Genomic DNA, 14,021 nt, shown 5'->3' on the forward strand with positions numbered 1-14,021 from the left:
TTCCACACTCTGTTCCATGCTTCCATGTCTCTGGATCCATTTCACTCATCAGTTTATTTTGTTACTTAGATTCCACATATGAGTGCGATCATGTGACACTTGTCTTTCTCTGACTGGCATATTTCACTTAGCATGATACTCTCCAGGTCCCTCCATGCTGTCTCAAAGGGTAAGAGATTCTTCTTGTTTACTGCTACATAGTATTCCATGGTATAAATGTACCACTTTTTTATCCATTCATCTATTGATGGACACTTGAGCTGTTTCCAGATCTTAGCTATTGTAAATGGTGCTGCTATGAACATAGGGGTGGATATATTCTTTCTGATTGGTGCTTTGGATTTCTTAAGATATATTCTGAGAAGTGGGATCACTGGGTCAAATGGCAGTTCCATATTTAATTTTTTGAGGAAACTCGATACTGTTTTCCATAATCATTGGTTGATTCTTATATGTACCCTGACCTGGGATTGAATTCACAATGTTGGCATATTGGGATGATGCTCTAATAACTAAGCTGCTCAGCTAGGGCCTAATCTTGAGTCTTAAAGAATGAGGATCGGTTATGTGAAGAGAAGGTGAGGGAATTTCAGGTTGGAAAAACTATACAGAGAGAAGAGGATGTAAAAGCATATGTTAGAGGTCAATATGTGGGAGAGTCAGACTGGATGGATCAATTGAGGGAACTGAATGTTCAGTGTAACACTTCCCACAAACTTCAGCTTCCATGACCATTCCAAATCTATCTGTGATTGAGAGTCTCTAGACAGGAGTGAGCATTCCATGGTTGGGGCTTGTGAATTAGGGAATTCATAAAAAAGGTTTATCTGCAAAGAATCTGACAAGACCTCTATGAAAATTTCAGATAAAATAGAAAAGTTGACTGGATAAAAATATGGTTACATAAATTTATAAAGTTGGTTCAATCATTGGACCAAAATTATACTCATCTCTTGCCCTTAAATCTTCCACCACTCATGTTATTCCCATCTCTGCCAATGGCCATTCTACCCAGTAGAAGTGGAAGTAGATTCTTTTAAAAAATATATATGTTTTTATTGGTTTTGGAGAAAGAGGAAGAGAGAGGGAGAGAGAAAAATCAATGTGAGAGAGAAACACCGATCAGCTAACTCCTGCACACCCACTACTGGAATCAAGCCACAACTTGGGCATTGAACCAGTGACATTTTGGTGCATGGGACAATGCTAAACCAACTGAGCCACACCAGAGAGTGGAAAGGAGGGGGACAGAGGGAGAGGTGGGGGAAGAGAGAGAAAGAGAGAGAAACATTGATGTGAGAGAGTCACATAGATTGGTTACCTCCCGTGGCCTGGGATCGAACCTACAATCCAGGTACATGCCCTTGACTGGAATGGAAACTGTGACCCTTTGGTGTGCAGGCCAACACTCTAACCACTGAGCCATGCCAGCCAGGGCAGGAGTAGATTCTTAAAAACAAGTCAGCTGACACCCAGATCAGAGTACTCCTGGAGTTTCCATGGTATGAGCTGTCACAGTAGACAGAGGTACTTGTTGCCCTCTAGGAGATAAAGGGAATAACTTTTTCTAGGACCTAAATATAGGCCAAGAAAAACCATGGTCCTGTATGTGTCCCAGAGTACATGGGACTCTTATATTTTCCAGTTCTAGTAGTGGGGTATTTTATTCAAATTGGCATTTGGGTGTGCTACACTACATAAATAAATTAATGTTTCCACTTAGACCAACGCATGCAGTAAGAATAAGTTCAAATGCCAACTCCCCACATGATGTTCTTGCCACTGAAAAATATAAATTATTAGAAGCCAAGTGCATGAAATTCATGCACTCGGGGAGGGGGGGGGGCGTCCTTCAGCCTGCCCTGCACCCTCTCGCAGTCTGGGAGCCCTCTGGAGATGTCTGACTGATGATTTAGGAAGCGGGCCTAAGCCGGCAGTAGGACATTCTTAGCGCTGCTGTGGAGGCAGGAGAGACTCCTGCCACTGCCACTGCCTTGCCAGCCGTGAGCCCGGCTCGGGGCTTCTGGCTGAGCAGTGCTCCCCTTGTGAGAGCACACTGACCACCAGGGGACTGCTCCTGCATTGAGCGTCTGCCTCCTGGTGGTCAGTGCTCGTCATAGTGACCAGTTGTTTGGCTGTTTGGTCGATTTGCATATTAGCCTTTTATTATATAGGATGTTATGTTTCCCTACTAATACTCACTGACAAGCACAATCATGGTGAGTGACCTACATCCAGCATCCTGTGTCAAATTCATGCAAATGAGGAGAAAACAGTAGAAAGATAGAAAATAGAGGACTGGTCATTGGATAGAAGAAATGGTGGGAGATGTCTTTTACAACTCATTAAGACACAATAAAGATAAGTTATTGCTTTTAAAAAGGCAGTGGACCTACTGAGAAATAAGTAAAAATAAAAAAGAATGTATAATCTAGAGAACCACCTGGAAATGTGGCACATCATGATCAAAAAGTACCAAATCAGCAGAATCCAGTGCATAACATTGTAAAGTGCCAAAGCACCTTTTCTCTAGCATCACTTTGAAAGATGGAGAATTGCTTTCCTGGTGAGTCAAGAATAAAGACCCAGCAACAGTCTGACCTGGAAGACAAAGCAGGGAGACTGAAATGCTCTTGAAATCCCTTCTCTTCCCAGGACCTCAGGATTTCTGCTTGAGTGAATGGGATAGAAGTTTTCAAAAATCACAGGCTTATATGAACCATGGATGATCAAGGAGAGTCTTCATTTCTAAAAGACAGATGCCTCCATGAGCAAGATGAGGCCGCCACAGAGCTGTAACCCACCAGTCTAAGGAGGTTGTCTGTGACACAGTTCAATCAAGAATGTCTTCCCAATCCCATCAGGGATTTTTACATTTCTGCCTGGTTTGGAAGTCTGATTTTTTTAAGTTCTTAAAGTAATAATTCTTTCCTAAAGGAAAGCTGCCATTTTCATTAGCATGGGATCGGAACTAACTTTCTCTCTAATCCTTCTGGCACAGAAAACTCATTTTGAGTTCATGAAGAGGGTCAACATGTTGAATGAGATAGAAAAGCATAAGAGAAGACCTCCTTGAGACAGAAATTAGAGGCTTGCCTTTGTTAGTCAGATGCTGGTGGTACCAGGACCCACTATAATTTACAGGGTGGTGCCACAGGACAGCAAGGCAGCCACTTGTTTCAAACTAGGGAATGGAGTGAGTGTACACAATGAAATAAGAGGAAAGGACAAAGTTCAAAGGAGCGAGTTTCCATCACATCTGTCATACTGGCCCCTTCTTGTGGACCTGCTTGAGTTTAAGGGTCTATGAACCTTTCTCAAGGTATTATATAGGTGTGAACTTGCTGGATAATGAGAAGAAAGCAATCCATCAACCAACCATAAGTCCAAATACTCAACATTTTCAGACACTCTCTAAACCAAATGGATAAAAAAAATCTAAAAGCAGCTCTTTAAGGTAAGAAAAAAGTCTAATTTTAAAAAATGACTTTTGAAAACCCCTTATATCGCATGTTATACCATCTTTCAACAAGCTGTTATACTATCTTTCACTGTTATACCCATCTTTCAATAAGTCCAACATAGTTTGTTGGGTGTTTCCCTTCAGTTGGGTAGGAGATAAAGTAGTGTACTTTTATTTAAAAGGTTATATTTTATAAAATAAGTTTTTGTTTCTATAAACACCAATCAGCTCACATTATGAGATACATCTATAAAGCAAGACCAAAAGGGACCAATGGAAGTGCAGATTCACATCTCTCATCTCAGAAAGATGGGCAAATCAGCTTCACTATTGAAAGGACTTTCTTTTTTTCCTCTTTCTAACACATATCATTGAATTCATGTCAATCAATTAGATACACATGGAGTTCCACCCCAGGGTTTATGGACATACCCTCACCCAAGAACCTAAGTGAGAGCGAAAACTAAAGGGCAGGACCCCACACTCGAGGCTTCAGTTTCAGGAACAGTTGGCCTCTGGAAAGTCCTCGCAGTGAACGGCTGCTTTTCTAAATGTGTGCCCTGGCTTCTGGTCCTTCATTCTCACTTTTCTCCTTTGTGAAACCTCCTGTTATATTTAACACAATTCTTGGATGACCCTTTTGGTCCCAAAGACCTTAATTAAGAAGGAAACACAGATCTATGGGAAAGGGACCTGGAAAATCTCAAACAGACACATCTTTATTGCAACCCTCTGGGTCTGTGGGAGAGAGAACAGGGCCCAGAAGGATTAGCTCTGAATTTGTTCCAACTCACTCCCTTCTGTCCAAGCTCCCCATTCCATTCCGGTCAACATTTTAATCTTTCAATCTCTCTCCCCCCCGCTTCATCATCCCCTGTTTATTCACCTTTTCCATTCCCTTGTCTCATTTTCTCCTTCTTCCTGATTGCCCCACTCTCACACTCCTATCCCCTCGCGTATCATCTTTCTGTTGGAGCCTGTACCGATGGCCTCCTTCCAAGAGCAGCAGGTTTGAATCAGCTCCAGTTTAAAATGAAGGCAGGGGGTGGGGGTGGAGCGAAGCCAGGAGGGGATATCAGCTCTCTTGTGTCTAAGAGCACAGCCCTCCCCCAAACTTCCCAGTTTCTCTCTCAATATCTTTTTCAATCTCTCTCTCTCAATCTCCTCTCCCCATCCCCCATTCTCTCCCTCCCTTCCTCACACCCCTCCTCTCTCTCTTTCCCCAGACACCCTCCACACAGGTATGTACAAGAGAAGACTTAATAATCCCTTGCAGGCAAAACCAGAGACCCCCACCCCTAGTCAGGCAGCTGGTTTTCATTAGATGTTCCAAGCCCTATAAATATTCTCTTTTCTCACTTATCTCTTATTATTTTTCCTTTCCCTTTCTCATGTTCACCGCCTCTGGATTCCCTCCTGGGAGGAGGCCTAAATTAAGAAGGGAAGGCTTGCCAAGCTTTGCATTAACCATCTTGTCATGCCCCAGGCCTCTGGCAGAGCAGAACCCAGAAATGATGGCTTCTTGTTTGTCCAGTTTGCTGTTCCACACACCAAAGTCTGAAATCCTCCCAGGAGAGCAGACAGGCTGAGCTCAGCCTGAGCTGGAGGATGCTGCCAGGGTCACCCCCTCCATGTGTTCTCTCCACTGTGCTCCTGGCTGAGCCTTGAGTCCTCTGTCCAGCTTGTCTTGCGTTAGCACTGGCTGGTGGCTGGTGTCTTGGGCGCAGGTCTGGAGGGCAACATTCTGGGGCTCAGATCCCAGCCTCTTTGTACACAGGCAATGTGACCTCTAGCAAATTGTATAACCTGCCTCATTTGTAAAATTCGGCTGATAAGACCTACCTCAAAAGACTGCTGGGAGGGTAAAAATGAAGAAACTAGTGGGAAAACTTTCAGCTCAAGTCTGCACATAGCAGATACGGGTTCTCCCTTCTCCCCGCTTCCACTGGGATTTACTGTGAAAAAACATGCCCCCTCTACTACTGTCTCCTACACCTTCGAAGCAATTAAAGGAGTAAGTAGAGAAGAATTAACCTGTAAGTGCCCAAGGCCCGATTTGGGGAGTGTAAAATGTTTGCTTCTTGATAAATGTTTGCTCTCTAAAATAATGAGAGAAGCAGAGAAAGAATGATTGTAAAATCCCTAAATTAGAACAATGTTTACAATGTTAGGACTTCCTATAAACCAAGCAGCAAGAAGGTATGTCATTGTTGAGTCAGTGACCTCAGAGCAAAAGTTCCTCCAGGATGGGTGGGAAGAAGTGTGGGGACCCAGTCACCTCAACTTAGGCCATGGCGGTTAAGAATGCAGCCTCCAGGATCAGACTGCCTCTAGTCCAGGGGTGGGCAAACTTTTTGACTCGAGGGCCACAATGGGTTCTTAAACTGGACCGGAGGGCCGGAACAAAAGCATGGATGGAGTGTTTGTGTGAACTAATATAAATTCAAAGTAAACATCATTACATAAAAGGGTACGGTCTTTTTTTTTTTTTTTTTTTTTTTTTAGTTTTATTCATTTCAAACGGGCTGGATCTGGCCCTCGGGCCGTAGTTTGCCCACGGCTGCTCTAGTCCAACCTTTCCCAGCTGTTGAACTTGAATACATATTGCCCTCTATGTACTGCATTTCCTCTTCTGGAAATGAGGATAATAATAGTACTGACTTCATAGGGTTTTTGCAAAGATTGAATGAGCTAAGATAGTTCACTGCCCTTTGACCAGTGCCTGGCAGAGTAAGGGCAGTAAGTTAGCCATCCTTTCCATCCAGTAAATCAACCTTGGTTTCTTATAGCCTTGCTCCTCCAGCATGGCTCCTCCATGTTCAGGGCCATAATCAGCAGGGATTTGCTCCTTCCACCTCTGCAGGCTCCTCAGAAGGAGTCCAGCCACTTTAGTGGCTCTGGATAAATCCCAATCCTTTCAGTGAAGCAAACTCTGAAACTCCTTAACTGGCATGTCCACAGTGGAGATGAACTTTGGGAGGACACCCACCGTGGCAGTCAGCAGGCCTTTCCTGAGCCTCAACCATCTACAACCACCACACCTGCCCAGAGCTTTCCTGAGACCAGAGCTTTTGTCTGGGAGTGCAGCCGACGACAAGGAACAGAGACACCAGGCCAGACAGAGCCCAAGGGCTTCACAGGGCTCCAGGGGGTGGAGATGCCAGATCTGCTCACTCTGCCCATCTCTTGGGCTGAGGATGAATGGAGAATACTGCCTTCCCAGCTCAGACTCAGGTACAGCACAGAATCCCAAGGCCTTGAACCCACAGAATTCATCCTTGTCCTCTGAACATCAACCAATCTGAGACTAATGGGAATGTGGTAAGATGATTTATTTTTATTTTCACTAACTTCTTTGCCCTATAAGTCAGCCTTATCATACACTAGAGTCAGCTAGACCTGGTTCTGTCACTTTCTCACTGTGTGACCTTAGGCAAATTGCTTCCCCTCTCTGAGCCTCCCTTCATTAATCTATAAAATGGGGCTAACAACCTTATAACCTTACAGATATATCACATCTTCCTTGATAGACTTCAGCCATAGTTAATCACCTTTCTGACTACTTATTCTGTCATTTTGCTACAATTTAATTCCACTTCCTCTCATTTTATCTTTAGTGCAGTCAGAAAACAGCTGGTCACCATCATTTCTATATGTAACTACCACCCAGAGACCTGAAAACAGTTAACAAGTCATTCTTCAGCCCCTGAACTTTAGGCTAAAAATGCCAATTTCTTTAACCTTCTTCCCAATGTCCTATCTGAAAATCTTGAATAGTTTTATTTGGCCTTATGGTCTCTCTCTAAATCACTAACATCTCAGGCTTTAGTGCCCAAACATGACTGTATTACTTTAATAAAGGCCTGGCAGAAATGTTCACCATAGTGAACATCAAGTTTAATTCATCTAATTCATGCTCAACTTGGGTGCCCACTAGTATCTTACACACACACACACACACACACACACACACACACACACACACTTTGTATGTGAATGTTAAACTATTCCAATATGAAATAGAAAAGAAAGGTCAGTGTTTGTTCCTTTAAGAAGGCAGCCCCATAACTTATTTGTTAAACTTTGTCCCATTTGTTGAAGGAAGAGAAAAAGAAAGAACCATAGAAAGGGACTCTGAAGGAAATCATTAAATTGAGGAGAAAAGCTCTTAAGAAAAGGGCCATTTTCTGCCCTCTGAACTCGCCTTGCTCAAGCCCGTTCTCCCATGGTGACAGTGCAGCTAATACGTCTGCGCTCCACGAGGCCCCTGCTGAGCAGGGCTGGGGCAGGACAGGAAATCGCCACTCAGAAAATAAATGACCTGTCCCAGAGTCTTTTGTTAATGAGTCCAGGGCATAATAAATCAAGGTGACCCAGTCTCAAGAAACACAAGCCTGTTTAAAAACAAAAAACACGAAACCCCCAAGCCCCAGAGGTGAAGAGGAGGAGAAGGGAGAGAGGAGACCGCAGGGAGTCCTTATAAATCACACCCCAACGAAACTGGTGCAGATGTTTTCCAGTTTCAGACCCACTCAAGAGGCAGAGAATAGATGCATGTGCATGTGAATGGAAGGGGCTATCTGTTTGGGAGGGAAGACAGGAGCCGGCCAACCCAGCGGACCCAGCCCCTCCTCTCCCTCAGTGTCCTTGGGGCTCTCAGTGGCACAGGTCTGCAAGCTCTTTCTGCCTGTTCTAGCTGTCACAGTCCTCTGGGCTTTTATTCTCATTCAGGGTCTCCTTCTAATCAGCTTGGCAAGAGGGTCTGGAGTAGACAAAATGCCCGAATCTACTTGGAGGATAGAACCAAAGGCCTTTACTCTTAAAGGTAGCTTCCCACAGTGGCAGGCTCCTGTAAAATAAAAAGAGAAGGCTCGTCAGGTAAAGTCTTAGCTTATCAAGTAAACTGCAAGCTCCCTGAGGGTGAATAGGAAGAATGGCAGATTGGAAATACAGGCTCCAGTGTGTGGTAGAGAAACAGAAGCTTCTGGATTCAGGGCGAGCTGTGATGTGCAGAGGGCTTTCACACAGAGCCGTAAGAGCCTGGTGCCATGGATGGCATTATCCCTATTTCTCAAATGCAGAAAGGGTGGCAAATGGGTCTAAGGAATAACAACAAATGGCATTTGTTGTTACTTATAAATGCCATTTGTTGTTACTTCACAATTTGTAAAGAGTTTTCAAAAAATGTTATTTCATTTGGACTCAGCCTGTGTGGTAGGTTAAACAGGTCGTTCTTCCTTTGCTACAGATGAGGAAACCTGGGGTGAGAGATAGGAAGAGACTCCTCCAGGTCACCCCGCTAACGTGTGGAGGAACTCAGGTCCACACTTAAGTTCTGGAATCTGTCTGTTATCCTTTCTTTTCAACCACAGCTATCCCCCAGGGTCCCATGATGAACACTACTGACAGGAAAGGGATGCTGAAAGAGGAGGGTAAACTTTGGCCAAGATGAGAAAGAACCAAGGGACTCTAGTCTCAGGCCCATTAGTGGTAGCTGGAAAGCAGATGAGTGAACAAAAGGAAACTGTGGCCAAAGATTTTTCCCCCTTTCTCCCTGCCATATGAAACCCATCATTCAACCGAAACTGGTTTGGCTCAGTGGATAGAGCGTCGGCCTGCAGACTGAAGGGTCCCAGGTTCAATTCCGGTCAAGGGCATGTACCTGGGTTGTGGGCACATCCCCAGTAGAAGATGTGCAGGAGGCAGCTGGTCGATGTTTCTCTCTCATCGATGTTTCTAACTCTCTATCTCTCTCTCCCTTCCTCTCTGTAAAAAATCAATAAAATATATTAAAAAAAAAAAAAAAAAAAGAAACCCATCATTCAGTCATTCCCCTCCCTCCTTATGAGCTGGCTTCCTCTGATTACGCTCATCATCATTTTTTAAAAAATTATATTACACCAACTGCTTTTAAAAAAATTATTACCCATGCTAAATTCAATGTCAATCACTACAAGTTTGTACAGCACTTTATATTTTTAAAAATCCTTTCATATCTGTTACTTCCTCTGAATATCTTAATCAGGGTTGTCATTTACCCTCGAATAAACTAGTACCAGTGTGACTTGCCCATGGCAGCTCCACACATTAGGATGGAGATCTTACCCCCAGCCTGGACTACCTACAAAACAAACATGTTGCCAGATGGCTTTTTCCATCTTGGTTTTTTGTTGTTGTTGTTGTTGTTTTTCACATTGCCCCAGTTATGCAATGAGAGATGTCACCTTCTCCCCCAAGGGCTCACTATAGACTTCCTCTACCAACTCCACTTCCTTTGGAAATAAAAAAATGAACGCTATGCTCTAATTCAAATAGGATTCCAACCACACAAATGTCGTCAACCACAACAGGAAGATGCCACAGCAGGCTGCCTAAAATAAACCAAAATAAACCCATAGCTTTTAATTGGTCCAGGACCTAGATCTGCAGGACAGCAGGCACACCCATGAAAATGAAGACTTCCAAGTATTTTAAGTCAATAGCCACCCTCCACCAAGGCAGATTTCTGCTTTTGGCTTTCTTTTATTATTTTTTGTTTTGTTTTGTTTTGCTTTGCTTTGGTTTTTAGTTCTGCTCTCTGAGTCCAAATCTTTCCTATTCATTTGTTGACTCTCAGCTGGGTACCCAGAGGCAAGACTGCCAGGCTGTGGGCATTTCAATGAATATCAGTTTTCTGTTATAAAAGTCATTCATTCATCCAATAAATATTCTTGAATTCCTCCTACATACCAGAGACTAGTGTGTTAGGTGGTGAGGAAGATTGAGACTTATATTTTGTATTAACTTCCCACTCACTTACTAGGAGACCTTGGGCAAGACCCTGCTCCTTTACTGACCTCCGTTCCTGCCTCTGTGAAGTGAAAGAGGCAGTGGTTGGCTCCTAGGGTCTTTCTACCCCAGATATTTTACATACAGCTTATGGGGATCTATACTGAAGGAGGAGGCTTGGGAGCAGTGCTGAAGAATAATAGTGTCTTTTTAATTCACTGATGCAAGGAACTGAAAAAGGAGGTATAAATGAAGACTATATTTTGCAAGGAAATTATACTGTGGTATGGGGGTAATTACTGAGTTTTAAAAATCCATTATATGTCATAAAAATTCTCAAATACAAATATATGTATCACTTTATGCTCTTTTCTGGTATATATTTTATATGTATCTATGATCTGTACATGCATAATATTTTTATTCTTTGTTAGCTAATGTTATTTTGTATATACATTCTCTAAATCACAAAGTGTATAGTCTTCTAATTTTTTTAGTGGGTAAGAGTATTCCCTCCTATCATACGATTAGTTTCTTATCTACTCCCAAATGTTGATACATCTGAAGTACATCCAGCTCTGGTACAGCCCTGGCAGGGTGGCTCAGTTGGTTGGAATGTTGTCCCATACACCAAAAGTTGGCAGGTTCAATTCCTGATCAGGGCACATACCTAGGTTGTGGGTTCAGTCCACTGTCAGGGGGTGTACAAAAGGCAACCAATTAATGTTTCTCTTTCACATCAATGTTTCTCTCTCTCTTTCTCTTATTCTGTCTTTCTTCCCTTCCTCTCTCTCTAAAAATCAATGAAAAACATGTCCTTGAGTGAGGACTTAAAAAAAATAAAAACAGCTCTGGTATAATGTCATAAATAATTTTCTTTGGACATTTATTTTTTAAAAAGAAAGAATTTCTAAACCAGTGATGCAATCTGTTTCCAAAAGACCCAATCAATTTATACTGGCATCAGCAATTTATGATATCTGTAACCCATCTATATCACATATAATTTTTATTTTTTGATGAATTAAAATTATATACCATTTCCACTAACATCCATAAAGTTGTTTTTATTTTCATTTCTTTCATTATTATTGAGGATGATCTGGGTTCTATAAGTATGTCAAACTATGTGAATAGTTTATTCATGTCTTTTGACCTAATGTCTAATGATTTTTTAAAAACATGTTAAATTTTTTGTAGGCAAAATTCTTAAGCACTGCTGACATTGTGGATACCCAAATGGGCATACGTTCATCATCAGGAAGGTGGAGGTTTTTGTCTGTTTTGTTCACTAAAGTATTCTAAGCATCTAAAATAATGTGAGGCACACAGTAGATGCTCAATATATAATTATAAAATAAGCGAATACATTATCTTTTAATACTTATGAGAGGCCACCATGTGTTGACACAAATATGCACATTTAATTTTGACAGGGAGAATGAGAAAAAAGTAAAGTCAAAACAACTGAGGCGAGGCAGGGGTTCTCACTTCAGAATTTTAAAAATCCACACAAGGTAAAGTGGTAAGGTCAGAAGCTACTGAAGGGTCTCTCCAGGTAATGAGTTGAAGCTTCATGACACATCAATGATTTGACATTGCCAAAACATGGCACAAGAATTTGACTGGGTGTTCTTGTCTGCCCCCTCATTACTGTGTGCATTGATATGTCAAACCAACGTCAATATTATTGTAATGTCAACTTAATTGAAGTAACAAACATTTCCTCAGCTTTTACTATAATATGCAGGCACTAATCTAGCTGCGGGGTACACAATAGTGCACAGGACCTGGTCCCTGTGTATCCATGCATTGAATACTATACATCAAGAAAAAGAAATGAACTACTGATATAAACTACAATGTATATAGACCTCAAAAAGTTCTTCATGACAAGTGGAAGAAGTGAGATGTAAAAGATAGTGAATGATGCATTTCAGTGGTTCTCAACCTGTGGGTTGCAAACAATGAAAATACATCCTGTATATCAGATATTTACATTACGATTCATAACAGTAGCAAAATTACAGTTATGAAGTAGCAACAAAAATAATTTTATGGTTGGGGGTCACCACAGCATGAGGAACTGTATTCAAGGGTCGAAGCATTAGGAAGGTTGAGAACCACTGAAAATGTCCAGAAAAGACAAATCTGCCAGATAGAAAGTAGATTAGTGGTTGCCTGGGGCTGGGGGATGGGGTGACTACAAATGGACACAAGGAATCTCTTTGGGGTGATGGAATTGTTCTAATACTAGATTGTGGTGATGGTTGTACAACTCTGTCAAATTACTGAAAAACCATTGAATTGTACACTGAAAATTACTGGATTTCACGGTATTTAAATTAAACCTCAATAGAGCTTTAAAAAAGAGAGTAGCTACCATGACCTGTTCACTGTCAAAATAAAGCAAAACACAGTTCCAGGAGCAGGGATACAATCAGAAAACTGTTCTTCAAGGGCTGCCATAGAAGTGAGCCCTGGGGCTGTAAGAGCACTTAGGCACCCAACCCAGAACTGGTGCTCAGGGCAAGGTCCCTAGAGGAGATGCTGTCTGGCAGAAATCATCCCAGGCAGACTAAACGGGCGGTGGGCGGTGGGCGAGTAGCACAGGCACACACTGTCAGTGATGGCAGTGTTTGTGTCGGGGGAGGCAGTGCTGAGGCCAATGCCCACCTCGTTTTGTTTAGCAGGTTTCAGAGGAAGTTTAACACGGGAAAAAGCAAGGACAGTCTTGCAAGGCAATTACAGATGACGAAACGGAGGCCAAGAGAGCCGTCACTTGCTAGAGGAGAGGTAACTTCCCTAATGTGAAGAGCAGAGCTGGAATTCACACATAGGCCAGAAGCTTTTCCCATTCCACTACCTTCCCCGCCCCCCCCCCCCCCAATTACAGTTTACATGTAATATTATTCTGTTTGAGTTTCAGGTATACAGCCTAGTGACAATCATACACTTTACAAAGTGGTCCCACCAATATTTCAAGTACCTACTTGGTCCCATATCCACTACCTTTAAAAACTTCATAGACACGGGGCTAGTACCAGAGTGAAATTAATGACCTGGCTGAGAAGGACATAGGTTTGGTTGATCTGCCCTTTTATGAAAGGATTCATAAAGCTCATCTGCAAAGAGTTTTGAAAATACAGTATGACAGGGTCTCAGGGCCACGGCCTGTGTAATTTATCACATTGCACTGTTTACAGCAGGCAGGCATTTGAGTTGGGTCATTTTCTATTTAGCTTCAAAGTGTGAGTAAAATCCAATAATCTTGATTCAAAATAAGTTAAAGGCCATTGGCTAGAAAATTCTAAAAGGCCACAGAAATTCAGTCTGTGACACATCACCCTCACCCAAAAATCCCCATCAAATGCCTTTCAATGATAACTTAGGTGATCACCCATAACATTTAAGAGGATATGACCCAAACAGAAACTTTTCCTTTCGCTGTGCTTAGTTTCTCTTTTAGATTATTTGAGATGTGCTCCTCCCCTCACCTTTGGCCCAAGTGTACCTACCACTTACGAGAAATGTAGTCTGTTTGGGTGAGGCGAAGTCACATTTTTTTCTCTTGAAAGAACAGACCTTCATTCCTATGTGTAAAATAAATTAGGCCCAAGTTTCTCTGTCCATTAATTATGTGGGGTAAACAACCTTCCGCTGCTTGGAGAGAAGCTCAGGAGACCAGCGCAAATTTCCTCCTCAGACCCAGGGGAAGGATCACTTGACCGTCCAGGAGAACGCCTGTGGTCTGGGAGGACTCAGAGGCTTGGAACAGGCAAGACTCTGC

Source organism: Myotis yumanensis, unplaced genomic scaffold, assembly GCF_028538775.1.
Source record: "Myotis yumanensis isolate MYYU_CA2020_CCGP unplaced genomic scaffold, mMyoYum1.0.hap1 SCAF_2, whole genome shotgun sequence".
Taxonomy (NCBI): Eukaryota; Metazoa; Chordata; class Mammalia; order Chiroptera; family Vespertilionidae; genus Myotis; species Myotis yumanensis.